Source organism: Terrapene carolina, unplaced genomic scaffold (assembly GCF_002925995.2).
Source record: "Terrapene carolina triunguis isolate 2854851 unplaced genomic scaffold, T_m_triunguis-2.0 Scaffold94, whole genome shotgun sequence".
In the NCBI taxonomy this organism is placed as follows: Eukaryota; Metazoa; Chordata; order Testudines; family Emydidae; genus Terrapene; species Terrapene triunguis.
Genome location: NW_020664445.1, coordinates 3,248,334 through 3,266,365, shown reverse-complemented (window position 1 = coordinate 3,266,365; position 18,032 = coordinate 3,248,334).

The window sequence follows — 18,032 nt, the reverse complement described above, 5'->3', positions numbered from 1 at the left end:
GGCCCTGGAGGTTTTTCGCCTTCCTCCGCAGCATAGGGCAGGGGTCGCAAGCTGGAAGATTCTCTGCGACTTGAAGTCTTTAGATCACGATCTGGAGACTTCAACAGCTGAGTTAAGGGAAAGTGGGGGGGTCAGCTTTTGTGGCCTGCATCATGCGGGAGGTCAGACTAGATGACCATATTGGTCCCTTCTGACCTTAAAGTCTATGAGTCTATGCCAGCTACCCCGAGGAGGAGCCGAGCCTGCCCCGTGCCAGCTACCCCGAGGAGGAGCCGAGCCTGCCCCATGCCGGCTACCCCGAGGAGGAGCCGAGCCTGCCCCGTGCCAGCTACCCCAAGGAGGAGCCGAGCCTGCCCCGTGCCGGCTACCCCGAGGAGGAGCTGAGCCTGCCCCATGCCGGCTACCCCGAGGAGGAGCCGAGCCTGCCCTTCGCCACCTACCCAGAGGAGTCGATGCTGGTGGAGAGCACCGAGGACAGTAGGACGGCCCAGGTACCATACGAGGGGGAGTGTGGAAGTAGCCTGGGGGCAGCCGACCCCAATCTGGTGCTGCACTGCCAGAGCCAATGTCAGTGTGTTGCGGCCAGGATCCCCACTGACAGCAGCGAGTTTCCGCCGCTGCTAGGGCCCCGGGCTGGGATGCAGTGGAGTGGGAGGGCCTGCATCCCCCCTGCCACCCACTCCTTGGGTGGCAGACTCCCCCTTTTCCCTGGCCTAGAGAGGCTGGGACCTGTTGCTACAAACCCTGACCCAGCCCCCGCTTAAAGGCCTGGGTACCTGATTGACTATTTGGAGTGTTGCCCCGCCCTGACCTAGGGCCTGGGCTGCTACAAACTGACCCAGCCCCTGCTTAAGGGCCTGGGTATCTGATTGACTATTTGATTGTTGCCCTGCCCTGACCTAGGGCCTGGGCTGCCATAGACATTGCCTCAGTCCCTGCTTAAGGGCCTGGGTCTCCGAGCTACTGGCTCAGCCCCTGCTTACGGGCCTGAGCCCCTAACCGTGTGTCTGCTGTCCCAGACTGTAGCCGGACCAGGACTGATAGCGGACCGGAGCGAGGCGGTGGGATACCCCACAGCCCCGCTGAGGACTGAACCTCGGCCGACACTACTACACGTGGTACCAGAAGTAGGGACCTCTTGCCCAGAATGTGGGCACGAGCCCTTGACCCCTGTGAGGAAGGGTCTGGGGGGGAGCGGTCCCCCACAGGAGACATGCATTTAACCAAGCTCTTCACGCTCCTGACGGAGAGCCAGGAGCGACAGCAGGCGGCTCAGCTCCAACAGCACCAGCAGCTCGTCCAGCAGCTGAGAGCCCAGCACCAGCAGCTGATACAGGACCTGATGGTGCAAAACTGGGAGTTCCAGCAACAATGCTTACAGCAGTTGGCAACAGCCCTGCCCCGGCCCGCGGGGCCCCAGCCGGGAGACCCGGACGGGGCTCCCCGATTCACCTTGCCTGTAAGACTGACCAAGATGGGACCACAGGATGACCCCGAAGCCTTTCTGGTGAACTTCGAAAGAGCCGCGCACGTTGCCGGGTGGGCCCCAGACCAGTGGGCCACCCTCCTGGCACCATACCTGACGGGGACGGCGCAAATGGTCTACCGGGGGTTATCCATGGAGGATGCAAGAGACTATACCCGGGTAAAGGTGGCAATTTTAGACGCCTTAGACATCAGCCCGGAAACCTTCCGGCAGCGGTTCCGGGCTCTGTCCTACACCCCAGGCGCCCGACCCCGGTTGGTGGCCCAGGAGCTGAGAGACCTGTGTCGGCGGTGGCTACAACCCGACAGGCGGAACCCCGAGGAGCTCACTGAGCAAATCCTGTTGGAGCAGTTCATCCACATCCTCCCGTCACGGGGGAGGGCTTGGGTCCTCCGCCACCGGCTTCCAACTGTAGCGGCTGCCGTCGCCCTCATGGAGGACTTCCTGGCAGCGGAAACCCCGGTCGGGCTGGTTATGCGGGGCCACCCTCCAGGGCTCGAGCGCCCCAACCCCGAGAGACGGACAAGCACCCCAGCCGAACCACGGAATCCCCCGTGGAGTCAGGAGCCCCGGTATAGATGTCCCGAGGGTCCCCCTCAGCCTGCCCCCACGGGGCCCGAGACCGGGACTGGCCGTGGCCCGCGGAGTCCCCCTAGGAACCAGGGAGGAGGCTCAGCCCGACCCGGGCAACCCGAAATTGGGCCCTGTTTCTCCTGTGGGAAGCGGGGGCATCTCCAACGCGACTGCAATGAGATGGACTGCAGCTTTGGGCACGTTTGTGCCGGAGAGAACCGTGCCCGACCGCCGCAGGCTGCCAAGGTCACCGTGCCTGTTGTTGTCGGAGACTGCCAGACGCGGGCCCTGGTTGACTCTGGCTGTGGACAAACCCTAGTCTTCCAAAGCCTGGGCTTCCCTGAAGACCCCCAGCTGGGGAACATCCTATTGCAGTGCATCCATGGTGACATTCGACCTTACGCCAGTGCCTGAGTCCCACTGATATTACCAGAGGTTCATCCCCGATTTTGCCTCCATCGCAGCCCCCTTAACAGAGCTCCTCACCAAAACCAGTCCCAGACGGGTGGAATGAACCCAGGAGTGTGACAGCGCCTTCCTGGCCCTCAAAGACTGTTTCTGCCGCGAACCCATCCTGTACAGCCCCGACTTTGACAGAGGGTTCGTCCTCCAGACCAACGCCTTGGAGGTAGGACTAGGGGCGGTCCTGTCTCAGGAGGTGGATGGGGAGGAGCACCCAGTTATATATCTCAGCCGGAAATTATTCCCACGAGAAAGACACTACGCTGTAATAGAGAAGGAGGCCTTAGCAGTAAAATGGGCCTGTGACGCCCTGCGTCACTACATCCTAGGGGCCCCCTTTATACTAGTCACTGACCACGCCGCACTTCGGTGGTTGGCCCGAATGAAGAACAATAATATGAGGTTAACGCGGTGGTACCTGGCACTACAACCCTATGCGTATATCATCCGCCATAGGGCCGGTAAGGACCACACGAACGCGGACTTCTTGTCCCGCCTGGGAGAGTTGGACGGGTCTGGCCCCAAGGGACGGGAGCCAGCCTTGGGGGGGGGGGGGTGTAGCGAGGCAGTGGGATACTCCACAGTCCCGCTGAGGGCCGAACCTCCTCTAATAACAACGTGGGCGGAGCCACCGGGTTCGGCGCCCGCCCCTCAGAGGTCACAGCACCGACCCGGAAGTATAAAAGCCCACCTGCAGAGCTCTGAGGAGCCCAGGCCGGCGGAGAGAGCAAACGTCTCTGTCCGAGCTCCCGCTTGGGAGACAGCCGCAGGCCGCGACCGGCCTGCTGACTTACCAGGCCTGCCGAGCCTACCTCTCGCCCGGTACCCTGAGGAGGACTGGCCAAGCCTGCCCCATGCCAGCTACCCCGAGGAGGAGCCAAGCCTGCCCCATGCCAGCTACCCCGAGGAGGAGCCAAGCCTGCCTCGTGCCATCTACCCCGAGGAGGAGCCGAGCCTGCCCCGTGCCAGCTACCCTGAGGAGGACTGGCCAAGCCTGCCCCGTGCCGGCTACCCCGAGGAGGAGCCGAGCCTGCCCTTCGCCACCTACCCAGAGGAGCCGATGCTGGTGGAGAGCACCAAGGACAGTAGGACGGCCCAGGTACCATACGAGGGGGAGTGTGGAAGTAGCCCGGGGGCAGCCGACCCCAGTCTGGCTGCAGCACTGCCAGAGCCAATGTCAGTGTGTTGCGGCCAGGATCCCCACTGACAGCAGCGAGTTTCCGCCGCTGCTAGGGCCCCGGGCTGGGACGCAGTGGAGTGGAAGGGCCTGCGTCCCCCCTGCCACCCACTCCTTGGGTGGCAGACTCCCCCTTTTCCCTGGCCTAGAGAGGCTGGGACCTGTTGCTACAAACCCTGACCCAGCCCCTGCTTAAAGGCCTGGGTACCTGATTGACTATTTGGAGTGTTGCCCCTCCCTGACCTAGGGCCTGGGCTGCTACAAACTGACCCAGCCCCTGGTTAAGGGCCTGGGTATCTGATTGACTATTTGAGTGTTGCCCCGCCCTGACCTAGGGCCTGGGCTGCCCATAGACATTGCCTCAGCCCCTGCTTAAGGGCCTGGGTCTCCGAGCTACTGGCTCAGCCCCTGCTTACGGGCCTGAGCCCCTAACCGTGTGTCTGCTGTCCCAGACTGTCGCCGGACCAGGACTGACGGCGGACTGGAGCGAGGTGGTGGGATACCCCACCGCCCCGCTGAGGGCCGAACCTCGGCCGACACTACTACAGTGCCACTTTTGGGGAATGTGGTCAGGGGGAGCGGCTGCTCCCCTTGCTCCCCCCCAGCTATGCTACTGGGTGTAGTGTGTGGTTGCTGATGAGTATTTGCTTCAGGTTGGGGGGCTGTCTGTAAGCAAGGACTGGCCTGCCTCCCAAGGTCTGTGAGAGTGAGGGATCGTATTCCAGGATAGGTTGAAGATCATTGATGATGCACTGGAGAGGTTTCAGCTGGGGTCTGTATGTGATGGCCAGTGGTGTTCTGTTGTTTTCCTTGTTGGGCCTGTTCTGTAGTAGGTGATTTCTGGGTACCCGTCTCACTCTGTCAACCTGTTTCCTCACTTCCACAGGTGGGTATTGTAGTTTTAAGAGTGCTTGATAAAGATCTTGTAGGTGTTTGTCTCTATCTGAGGGATTGGAGCAAATGCGGTTGCTTCTTAAGATTTGGCTGTAGACAGTGGATCGTGTGATATGTTCTGGATGGAAGCTGGAGGTATGTAGGTAAGTATAGCGGTCAGTAGGTTTCCGGCATAGGGTGGTGTTTATGTGACCATCACTTATTTGCACTGTAGTGTCCAGGAAATGGATCTCTTGTGTGGACTGGTCCAGGCTGAGGTTGATGGTAGGGTGGAAATTGTTGAAATCCATGTGGAATTCATCAAGGGCATCCTTCTCGTGGGTCCATATGATGAAGATGTGTAGTGAGGCAGTGTGGCTCCCCGGCGCCCCAGAGGGGGAAGAGCCCATCCGGAGGCCGCAGTGGGCGGAGCCAGGGAGCTCTGAGCCCGCCCCTTCAGGGGTCAGGCGGCGACCCGGAAGTATAAAGGCTGGCCCTCAGAACTCAGTCAGGCCCCAGCCGCCGAAGAGATCAGATGTCTCCAGCCTAGCTCGGGGCTGGGAAACCTCTGCAGCCCGGGGCGGCCGCCGGGAGCCGCCAGGCCTGCCCTGTGCCCGCTACCCCGAGGAGCCGCCGGGCCTGCCCTGCGCCCGCTACCCAGAAGAGCCGCCGGGCCTGCCCTGCGCCCGCTACCCAGAAGAGCTGCCGGGCCTGCCCTGCGCCCGCTACCCAGAAGAGCTGCCGAGCCTGCCCTGCGCCCACTATCCAGAGGAGCCGCCGGGCCCGTCCTGCGCCCTCTACCCGGAGGAATTGCTGGACCTACCGAACGACGCCTGGCCGGACGAACCCATGGTCCAGGATCCCCCCGAAGCCGACACCGGCCCCCAGGTAGGCCCAGAGGGGGAGTGTGGAAGTAGCCCGGGGGCAGCCGACCCCAGTCTGGCTGCAGCATTGCCAGAGCCTATGTCAGCGTGTTGCGGCCAGGATCCCCACTGACTAAGCAGCGGGCCTTCTGCCGCTGCTAGGGCCCCGAGCTGGGACGCAGTGGAGTGGGAGGGCTTGCGTCCCCCCCTCCCAGGCCTGTTAAGCCTTAGTTTGTACTGTTGCTCAGCCCTGACTGAGGGCCTGAGGGCCTGCCCCAGCGTTTGTTGCCCCGCCCTGACCTAGGGCCTGGGCCTAAATACTTCATACTGTTGCTCAGCCCGGACTGAGGGTCTGAGCCCTGATATAACATTTGTGTCCGCGAAGCTCTGGTCGGGCTTATAGTGTCTCTCAGGGCAGCGCGGACCGACGGGGAACCCGGCCGCCGGACAGAGCGCCCAGCCCCAATGTGTAGTGAGTCGGTGTGGCTCCCCGTCGCCCGGAGAGGGTCGAGCCCTGGCAAACTCTTGTACATGTGGTACCAGAAGTGGGGATACTGATCCCTGGGCCCTGTGAGAAGGGCCTGACGGGGGAGATTCTTTCCCCCCCCCCCGAGAACCATGGAGATGGAGCGACTGTTTCAATTGCTGGCTGAGAGCCAGGAGCGACAGCAGGCTGCCCATGTTCAGCAGCAGCAGGCAGCTGCCCAGCTCGAACAGCAACAACAGCAGGCCGCTGCCCAGCTGCAGCAGCAGCAGCAGCAGCAGCTCAACTCCAGCAGCAGCAGCTCATTCAGCAGCTGGGGGACCGACTGCAGCAACTTGTGACCGCAGTGCCGCCCCCCGTGGACCTACGGCCAGGGGACGGGGCTGGGTCGCCCCGCACCGCCGTCCCGGTGCGACTAACCAAGATGGGTCCCGACAATGACCCTGAGGCGTTCTTGGTTACGTTCGAGTGGGTGGCGCTGGTCACGGGGTGGCCCCAGGTGCAATGGGCTACCCTTCTGGCTCCCTACATTACAGGGACCGCCCAAACGGCATATCGAGGGCTGGCGACAGAAGATGCAAGGGATTACAGCCGAGTGAAGGCCGCAATCTTGGATGCATTAGACGTCAGCCCAGAGACATTTCGGCAGCGGTTCTGGAGCCAAACGTACTCCACGGGAACCAGACCCAGGCTGGTGGCCCAAGCCCTGAAGGAGGCGTGTAAGCGGTGGCTACAGCCAGAAACGAGGACAGTGGAGGAGGTTACAGAACAAGTCATCCTCGAACAATTTGTACACAACTTCCCGACGCGAGGACGGGCCTGGGTGCTCCGCCACCGGCCAGCGACGTTAGCTGCGGCCGTTGCACTAATGGAGGACTTCCTCGCGGCCAAATCGCCAGTGGGACCCGGACTCCGAGCTCAGAACCCCGGACCGGAGCGCCTGAACACCAAACGGAGAGGGGACACCCCGAACGGACCGCGGAATCTGGGCCGCGGGCAAGAGGCCCGCCCGGGACCTCAGCTCAGACGCCCGGAACCTCCCTCTCGGCCCAGACCGTTCACCCCTGGGCCGAGAGTCACGAGGGTTCCCCAGAGCCCCCCTAGGAGTCCGAGGGGAGCCCCCTCCCGCGGCGGCCGTCCTGAACTCGGGCCCTGCTTCCATTGTGGGAAGTCGGGGCACTTGCAACGGGACTGTATGGACATGGACTGTAGCTTCGGCCAGGTCTGCGCAGGGGACACCAGGGCCCGGCTACTACAGGCCCCCAAGATCACGGTCCCGGTAGTTGTCGGTGACCACTCCACCCAGGCTTTGATAGACTCAGGCTGCGGCCAGACCCTGGTGTGCCAGGCTTTAGGACCCCAGGCGGACCCTGAAGAGGCCTTCATAGCTCCCAAATCGTCAGTCCACGGGTGCGGCACACTGCGCCCGTGGCTACGAGGCCGGAGCGGCCTACACCCCAGCGCCTGTGATTGGGAAACTTATTGGCTGATCTGATCGTCACCCTCGCTGCTCGCTTTCACGTGCACAGGACATGGGTTTGTTAGGTCATGTTGATGTGCATTGTACGCTCCTCCTATGCGCAAAAATCCAACCACTCATAAGTGTTGTAATCATGGATGTAGGAAAATAAAAACCCCAGTGGAAAGTCCCTGGGAGGCTTTTTCGGCTACCACGACCTGGCGTTCTGTCTCCTTCCTCTTTCGTCGCCACAGGACCCCCACTTGGGGACAATCCACCTGCAATGCATCCATGGGGAGGTACGGCCGTACCCTAGTGCTTGGGTCCGGTTAACAGTGGCTGGCGTCACCCACCGAATTGTGGTGGGCTTAGCCCCTCGACTGGCATACCTGGTGATCCTGGGGCGGGACTGGCCCGCCTTTGAGGAGGTCCTCCGGTCCACCCCAGCCCTGGAGGCTAATGTAGTGCCCATCTTTAAAAAAGGGAAGAAGGAGGATCCGGGGAACTACAGGCCAGTCAGCCTCACCTCAGTCCCTGGAAAAATCATGGAGCAGGTCCTCAAGGAATCAATTATGAAACACTTAGAGGAGAGGAAAGTGATCAGGAACGGTCAGCATGGATTCACCAAGGGAAAGTCGTGCCTGACTAACCTAATCGCCTTCTATGAGGAGATAACTGGCTCTGTGGATGAGAGGAAAGCAGTGGATGTGTTTATTCCTTGACTTTAGCAAAGCTTTTGATACGGTCTCCCACAGTATTCTTGCCGCCAAGTTAAAGAAGTATGGGCTGGATGAATGGACTGTAAGGTGGATAGAAAGCTGGCTAGATCGTCGGGCTCAACGGGTAGTGATCAATGGCTCCATGTCTAGTTAGCAGCCGGTTTCAAGCGGAGTGCCCCAAGGGTCGGTCCTGGGGCCGGTTTTGTTTAATATCTTTATTAATGATCTGGAGGATGGTGTGGACTGCACTCTCATCAAGTTTGCAGATGACACTAAACTGGGAGGCGTGGTACATACGCTGGAGGGTAGGGATCAGATACAGAGGGACCTAGACAAATTAGAGGATTGGGCCAAAAGAAACCTGATGAGGTTCAACAAGGACAAGTGCAGAGTCCTGCACTTAGGACGGAAGAATCCCATGCACTGCTGCAGACTAGGGACCGAATGGCTAGGTAGCAGTTCTGCAGAAAAGGACCTAGGGGTCACAGTGGACGAGAAGCTGGATATGAGTCAACAGTGTGCTCTTGTTGCCAAGAAGGCTAATGGCATTTTGGGCTGTATAAGTAGGGGCATTGCCAGCAGATCGAGGGACGTAATTGTTCCCCTTTATGCAACATTGGTGAGGCCTCATCTGGAGTACTGTGTCCAGTTTTGGGCCCCACTGTAGAAGAAGGATGTGGAAAAATTGGAAATAGTCCAGCGGAGGGCAACAAAAATGATTAGGGGGCTGGAGCACATGACTTATGAGGAGAGGCTGAGGGAACTGGGATTGTTTAGTCTCCAGAAGAGAAGAATGAGGGGGGATTTGATAGCTGCTTTCAACTACCTGAGGGGGGGTTGCAAAGAGGATGGAGCTCGGCTGTTCTCAGTGGTGGCAGATGACAGAACAAGGAGCAATGGTCTCAAGTTGCAGTGGGGGAGGTCTAGGTTGGATATTAGGAAACACTATTTCACTAGGAGGGTGGTGAAGCACTGGAATGCTTTACCTAGGGAGGTGGTGGAATCTCCTTCCTTGGAGGTTTTTAAGGCCCGGCTTGACAAAGCCCTGGCTGGGATGATTTAGTTGGGAATTGGTCCTGCTTTGAGCAGGGGGTTGGACTAGATGACCTCCTGAGGTCCCTTCCAACCCTGATATTCTATGATTCTATGATTCCCGGGGGCACTACCGGAAGAGGAGCCCAAGGACCCAGAACCCGAGGCTGGAACCGGAGAGGCCAATGACCCCTGGCCTGGGCCTGAGGTTGAGCCCCTCCTCCATACTGATTTCCGCTGTGACCAGAGAGCTGACCCCACCCTTAGTGGGGCCTATGAACAACTAGCGGCCGTCGACGGGACTATCATCGACCCCCAGCGGGCAACCCAGTGGCCCCATTTCGAATTATGCCGGGACCGTCTTTACCGGGTAGACCGTGACGCCCGTACGAAGGAGCCCCAAACACAGCTACTGGTACCGAGGTGTCACCGGCGCGCCGTGATGAAGTTGGCGCACGACATCCCGGCGGCTGGGCATCTGGGCCAGGAGAAGACCCTTGCCTGAATTCTAACCCGGTTCTTCTGGCCCGGTGTTCACCAGGAGGTGAGGAACTATTGTAGCTCCTGCCCGGAGTGCCAGATAGCCGCTTCGCAAAGGGTACCCCGGGCCCCCCTTGTCCCCATGCCTATAGTGGAAACACCATTCGAATGGGTGGCCATGGACCTCGTGGGACCCCTCCCAAAGAGTGCGTCGGGGTTCCAGTATGTCCTGGTTATCGTGGACTACGCCACCCGTTTCCTGGAGGCCATTCCCTTGCGGAGCACCACGGCCCGGACCATCGCCGGAGAACTGGTGAAGGTCTCGAGCGGGTGGGGTTGCCCCGAGAAATCCTCATGGACCAAGGCACTAACTTCACCTCCCGCCTGCTGCTGCAGGTTTGCAAGCTCCTGGGGATCAAACAATTACGGACTTCCGTCTACCACCCGCAGACAGACGGGTTGGTTAAACGATTTAATCGGACTCTCAAAGAAATGTTGCAAAAATTCCCCCCGGAGGAGCTACGCCGGTGGGATCAGTTGCTCCCTCCCCTGCTGTTAGCTATCCGTGAGGTACCCCAGTCCTCAACCAAGTTCTCCCCATTTGAACTGCTGTACGGGCGCCGTCCGTGGGGCCTGTTGGACTTAATGCGTGAAACGTGGGAGCAGTCCCCTTCTCCAAGTCAGGGCCTCCTGCACTACATCCTCCAGCTGCAGGAATACGTTGCTCAGGCTGGGGCCCTGGCCCGTGAAAACTTAAAAGCTGCCCAGAACTGGCAGGAACGGACTTATAACCGGGAGGCGCAGGTGCGTGACTTTGAACCCGGTGATCGGGTCCTGCTCCTCCTGCCCTTGAGCGAGTCGAAGCTACTGGCCCGTTGGCAGGGGCCCTATGAAGTAGCTCGGAAGGTGGGGCCCGTCACCTACGAGATCCGCCAGCCTGACCGACGCAAGAAGACGCAGCGGTACCATGTAAACCTGTTGAAACCATGGCGGGAGCGGGAGGGCCTGCTGATTAATCCCTACCCACCAGAGCCGGAGTTCGGGCCCCACGCGCGCCGGACCGAGGACCCCCCGGCCTCCCTGCTCGGCGACACCCTTACGGAGGAGAAACGCCAGCAGGCCAAATGTCTTCTGCAGGCCTTCCCAAGCACCTTCACTGCCCTACCTGGGTACATGACCCTGGTCTGTCACTCAGTCCAGACCGAGCCAGGGAAGGTAATCCGTGAGACGACCAACCCTTGCCATACTGGATGCGTCAGGAGGTGGAAGAAGAGGTACAGGCCATGCTGGCCTTAGGAGTCATCGAGCCATCGCAGAGTGAGTGGCGTAGCCCGGTGGTCTTGGTGCCCAACCCTGACGGCACCCGGCGCTTTTGTATAGACTTCCGACGGGTGAACACCATCTCACGGTTCGACGCCTATCCGATGCCCCGGGTGGACCAGTTGCTGGGCCACCTAGGCGAGGCCCAGTTCATCACCACCCTCGACCTCAGTAAGGGGTATTGGCAGATCCCGCTCGATGACCCCTCTAAGGAAAAGACCGCATTCGCCACCCCTACGGGACTGTATCAGTTCACCCGGATGCCTTTTGGCCTCCATGGGGCCCCGGCAACGTTCCAGCGACTAATGGATCGTCTTCTGCGGCCCCATCATGACTATGCGTCCGCCTACCTGGATGATGTCGTGATCTATAGCCGGCACTGGGAAGACCACCTGGGGAACGGGTGGCGGCGGTCCTGAGAGCCCTGCGGCAGGCGGGACTGACAGCCAACCCAAAGAAATGCCACATCGGATGGCAGGAAACCACATACTTGGGGTACACCATAGGGGGAGGACGAGTGAAGCCCCTTGTCAGGAAAGTACAAGCCCTGGCAGCCTGCCCGACCCCCACTAGGAAACGCCAAGTCCGACAGTTCCTGGGACTTGTCGGGTACTATCGACGCTTCATTCCCCAGTTTGCATCCATCGCAGCTCCCTTAACCGGACTGTTGACAAAGGACAGCCCCCGGCAGGTACGGTGGTCCCCAGAGTGTGAAAACGCTTTCCGGACACTCCAGACGTGTCTTTGCCAGGAGCCGGTCCTATACAGCCCCAATTTCCACCGGGGGTTCATCCTGCAGACGGATGCTTCAGCGGTAGGGCTGGGGGCTGTCCTATCCCAAGAAATTGAGGGAGAGGACCACCCAGTTCTATACCTGAGCCGAAAGTTGTTCCCCCGTGAAAAGAACTACGCCGTGGTCGAGAAAGAGGCACTCGCCATAAAATGGACCTGTGACGCCCTACGATACTACCTCCTTGGGGCACCGTTCTTGCTAGTCACAGACCATGCCCCCCTCCGATGGTTGATGAGAATGAAAAACAACAATGACCGACTACTGCGGTGGTATCTGGCCTTGCAACCCTATGCGTTTACCATCCAGCATAGGGCTGGCAAGGAACATGCAAACGCAGACTTCCTGTCCCGCCTCGGGGGGACAGAGGGGTCTGGCCCCGAAGAACGGGAGCCAGACTTGAGGGGGGGTGTAGTGAGGCAGTGTGGCTCCCCGGCACCCCAGAGGGGGAAGAGCCCATCTGGAGGCCGCAGTGGGCGGAGCCAGGGAGCTCTGAGCCCGCCCCTCCGGGAGTCAGGCGGTGACCCGGAAGTATAAAGGCTGGCCCTCAGAACTCAGTCAGGCCCCAGCCGCCGAAGAGACCAGACGTCTCCAGCCTAGCTCGGGGCTGGGAAACCTCTGCAGCCCGGGGCGGCCGCCGGGAGCCGCTGGGCCTGCCCTGCGCCCGCTACCCCGAGGAGCCGCCGGGCCCGCCCTGCGCCCGCTACCCAGAGGAGCCGCCGGGCCCGCCCTGCGCCCGCTACCCAGAGGAGCCGCCGGGCCCGCCCTGCGCCCGCTACCCAGAGGAGCTGCCAGGCCCGCCCTGCGCCCGCTACCCAGAGGAGTTGCCGGACCTACCGAACGACGCCTGGCCAGACGAACCTATGGTCCAGATCCCCCCGAGGCCGACACCAGCCCCCAGGTAGGCCCAGAGGGGGAGTGTGGAAGTAGCCCGGGGGCAGCCGACCCCAGTCTGGCTGCAGCATTGCCAGAGCCTATGTCAGTGTGTTGCAGCCAGGATCCCCACTGACTAAGCAGCGGGCCTTCTGCCGCTGCTTGGGCCCCGGGCTGGGACACAGTGGAGTGGGAGGGCCTGCGTCCCCCCTCTCCCAGGCCTGTTGAGGCTTAGTTTGTACTGTTGCTCAGCCCTGACTGAGGGCCTGAGTGCCTGCCCCGTGTTTGTTGCCCCGCCCTGACCTAGGGCCTGGGCCTAAATACTTTGTACTGTTGCTCAGCCCTGACTGAGGGCCTGAGTGCCTGCCCCAGCATTTGTTGCCCCGCCCTGACCTAGGGCCTGGACCTAAATACTTCATACTGTTGCTCAGCCCGGACTGAGGGTCTGAGCGCTGATATAACATTTGTGTCCGCCCGAAGCTCGGGTCGGGCTTATCGTGTCTCTCAGGGCAGCGCGGACCGACGGGGAACCCGGCCGCCGGACAGAGCGCCCAGCCCCGGTGTGGCTCCCCGTCTCCAGGAGAGGGTCGAGCCCCGGCAAACTCTTGTACAAGATGTCATCAATGTAACGTAAGTAGAGGAGGGGCGCTAGGGGATGAGAGCTGAGGAAGCGTTGTTCTAAGTCAGCCATAAAAATGTTGGCATACTGTGGGGCCATGTGGGTACCCATAGCAGTGCTGCTGACTTGAAGGTATAAGTTGTCCCCAAATCTGAAATGGTTGTGGGTGAGGACAAAGTCACAAAGCTCAGCCACCAGGTGTGCTATGGCCAAAATTTTGTCATAAATGCAGTCTCCAACCAATCCATGGTTTCAACTAATAAGTTTGCCTCTGCTTGTGTGTCACTCTTCAGCAGAGTCTATCTGCATCAAGAGCCTAAAGCACAGATTTGCAGCTTTTGTAGTTGCATGATAAACTGCAAAGTGCATCCACTCGAGCTGACCACCTTGTGTCACTGAGGTGCTTTAGGAAAAGTTTTCTCTTACTGGCCTTAGATGTCTCCTCATTCAGAGAATCTCGCAAGAGGCCCCAGAAATAAGTTGATCCTGAGAAAAACACATACAGATTTTGGACAAATCCAAAAAATGTAATTGCATCAGTGCATGACTCTGCAGCAGCAACACCACATAGGTTAAGTGAGTGGGTCATTCATGGGATGTACACTGCTTTCTCATTGACTGCAATTACCCGAGCTTGCACACCACAATAAGTGTCAGACATGTTACTAGCATTGTCGTATGTTTGACATCTGCAGTCCTTTAGATTGATATTTAGTTCGTCACTTAGGGTTTCATTGATAACATTAAACAGATGAAGACCTGTATGCGATGCAACTGGAACAAAATTCAAGAAGCGTTCCATAGGTGTGCAGTTATTCAGCATGTAGCGCACAGTAAATGTCAGCTGATCAGTATGGCTAATATCCGGTGTGGAATCAATGCTGAAGGAAAAATAATTAGCCAATTTTAGCTCATCCACAATGTCCTGCTTTGCATTGTCAGCCATGAGTTTGATGAACTCTTCACAGATTGTTGATCATAGATTGATATTGTGCCATGACCAGCATTCCCATACTTGTTGTGGCAGTCCAGGAAAGGGTCGTATTCTGCTATGAACTCTAAGCAGCCAACAATGTTGCCATTATTAAGACTGCCAAAGGTTTCATTAGCCCTCTCAGTGCCAGAGCTCGTGTTGTCAGAAATGTTATTGCTGATACGACTTGCTTCAACATTTCTGTCCAGTAATTTCTTTCTTTAATATGTCCATCTGTTATATGTTTATCAAGGGTTTGAGTCTTCGATAAACGCATTATATAAGCGGTGAGAGCTTGTCAGTGCTCAGTAGAACTTTCATGGTCACCAAGTCTGCCAATGTGATCCTATGAATCAAATCCTCTCTTGGCTAGTGAAGATGTGCTGTTCAGAGAAAACAATTTGCACACAAAACAGAAGACACAGTCAGTCGATGGTGAGTATATGAGCCAGAGCCTTTCAGTAGTTTCACCATTCAAGGACACTTGATTGAAGGCTGTATCACAGAGTTTCCTAAAATAAAAAACCATTTCAATATTAATGTATAATCGCCAACATTTGTGATGAATACAGCTGACCCTCGGCTTGAATCCTGGTTCCTGATTCCAGCTCTGACCCTTGAGTCTGGTTGCTGGCAGCTGACTCCTGCTCCAACCACTAGGCATGACCACCCACACCCCAGTCATGACACAGGCTTTTGTGAATCCCGTTCTTAGGCACTAACACTCCTCATGCATTGTGTAGGGAGCCTGGGCAACTAATTCAGGGCTCTGAATTCCTCTGGCTGGCAGGGAACCTAAATGTTAGATGCTGCAACACTGAGCCTAAGTCCCTTTGGCAGATCTAATCCCTAGTGCAACTTTCAAAATCTCAGTAAGTGCCTAACTTCCCTGGATTTCAAAATTCCAGTAGGTGCAGTCTATAATTTATTCTGTTAGTGAGGGATACCTGGCTTTTTTGATCAGGTTTATCAGCTGGTCAAATACAGTAATGAACCCACCAAGAGGTACCTCACCTTGGATCAGGATCACAGCATTTTACAGGGCCAAAGGGAAGTGAATGGCTTATACAAATTCTGCAAAAGCAGAATGATACTGATGAAAGCTGTTGTTTATCAGTGACATCTAGTGGCCAGTACAGCTAATATAAGTAAATATTGCAGACTGCTGTTCCAGAAACTGTTCTACACTTGGATGGGGATGAAGAGAAAGAACAATGCTCCTGTTTTATAATTAACTGAAAAGAAAAATCCTGTCCAGTGATCCCTGGAGCTGCTGTCTGGCATGGTCATTGTTCAAAACCAGGCACTTCACATTCCGGTGTAGGGCTGAAGGCAGCACAGTTTTGAAGACATCTTGGTCTTTGGAGCTTACTGTATGTTCTCTATTGTCTATCTCTATGTTCCAGCAAACACAGAGAGGTCAGAACAAAATATGCCATTTGCTCCAATTGGTCTCAGATCAGTTTTTCTCAAATCCCCACTTTGCTTTGTCTATGGCCTGGTCTACACTACAGAGTTAGGTCGACGTAAGGCAGCTTACGTTGACCTAACTCTGTAGCGTAGACCAGGCCATACCTAGTGTACCTCTGTAGTGTAGACCAGACCTAACTCTTTATGTGTCTACATTAAAATGTAGCTCCCACCGATGTAACTTGCCCATTCCGCTGACTTAACTCCACCTTCGCAAGAGGCGTAGTGCTTAGGCCTATGTAGTTAGGCCAGTGCAGATACTGTATTGCTTACATCGACTGTTGGTGCCTTTCAGAAACCATCCCACAATGCCCCACACTGGCAATTAAATCAGTGCAAGTCCTCCTGGTGAGGACACGCCCACCCCGATACAAAGAGCATAGTGTGGACGTGTAAAACCAATTCAATGACTGCGGTGGCTGTATGCCGATGTAACTTAGGTCAACTTAATTTTAGACTTTCCATATGTGTAGGAGCATAGTTTGCTTGGTTTATTCCTGTGCCATCCCAATGGAATCAGTGGGGTTGCACAGGTGTAACTAACAGCAACATTTGGCCCATTTTATGTATTTATTTCAGTTTCTTTTTTTTATACAAGTGACAGAACACACACACAATCCAAAAAGGGTGGCTGAAAAGCCACTGTCACCACTGCTGCCTAGGAAGCCTGAACAGCCAGATTGCTGTCATAGGTTATAAAACTAACCCCCTGATCAATTAAGTGCACCTTGCAGACTGTCAAACCCAATCCATTGGGAGAGCAAGTTCAAATGGCAGAAATCTTTGCTCCTGGCCTTGGAAAGGTCAATCCTAGGAACTGGCAGCAGGAGAGTCTCAAAGGATCTTTACTGCTCCATTGGAATAGAAGGGACTCAGACAACTGGGACCCACAGCAGAGCTCAAGAGCCGCTTCTTGTGCTTGAATTTTTCTTTCTGACTGCAATAAGACCAAATTGCCCTTACTGACTAGAAGAAAAACATGGATCACAGACCGTCATGCATCTCCCGTGCACACAGATGTACAGTACTTAATTCTTCATACCTATCAACTCTACTTGAGAAGGTCAGTGTTATTTTAAAAGAGTTTTAGAAAAGATAAGAATGAAACCCTAGGGACCTGGCTAAAAAAATACAACGTACAGTTGCTGTCAATTGTTTAAGAACATAAGAACGGCCATACTGAGTCCGACCAAAGGTCCATCTAGCCCAGTATCCTGTCTTCCGACAGTGGCCAATGCCAGGTGCCCCGGAGGGAATGAACAGAACAGGTAATCATCAAGTGATCCATCCCCTGTCGTCCATTGCCAGCTACTGGCAAACAGAGACTAGGGACACCATCCCTGTCCATCCTGGCTAATAGCCATGGATGGACCTATCCTCCATTAACTTATCTAGTTCTTTTTTGAACTCTGTTATAGTCTTGGCTTTAACAACATCCTCTGGCAAGGACTTCCACAGGTTCACTGTGCGTTGTGTGAAAAAATCAAAAAGTTTCTGAAGCCAAAAGCAATATACGCGGCAAATGCAAAGACTTAATCAAATTGGAACTTGTATTTTAGACACTATAATGCTAAATAAAGTTTTTTTTATTGTCATGTGTCTTCCACTGTGACACACTTTCAAAATAAATGAACAAGCATGAACAGCAGAATGTCAAATACACAAAATATTGCAGTGATGTTGCACCCCATAATGCTTTATGGAAATATGCTTATGAAAGTAAATATGACATAACTGGAATATATTTTATGCTAGATATGCCATGTAACATATCTCTGCAAAGGTTATGATCTACTGGATAGATTCATCCTATTTGTACACATGTATAATTTTTGTATTCGAAGTTATGAATATTGGTTATGTACTTGTTTAATTTTAAGTAGCCCCAGTGAAGCAGTTGGTCAGCTTCCTGAGAAAAGACTATTCTCACTAAGTGCCCAATAAAGAAACACTTAAGCTAACAATGAACTTGGAGATGCCAATCCACATCTGAGTTTTCCTGGGAATGTGGCCTGGCTGGCAAGGAACTCAGTCATGCATGGACATGTGACTTGCCCATGTGACTCCAAAACTCCATCTTGGAGCTGGATTCTGCATAGGAGAGAGGAGGGTTCTTCACCCACAAGAGAGAGTCTATTTAAGCCCGTGGGAGACGCCTCCATTTTGTCTTCAGCTGGCTCAAGAGATAGCCTCTCCACCCCCAAAGGATACCTGAAAGAAACTGGAACAAAGAACAGTAACCACAGGGGTGTGCGTGATTGCTGGACCCAGACTAGAAGGAGGCTAGTCTGTAAAAGAAACTTACTGGAACATCTCTGAGGCTATTTTCATCTGTAACACTGCTCTACAGCCAAAATGCTTCTGAAATAAATGTAGTCA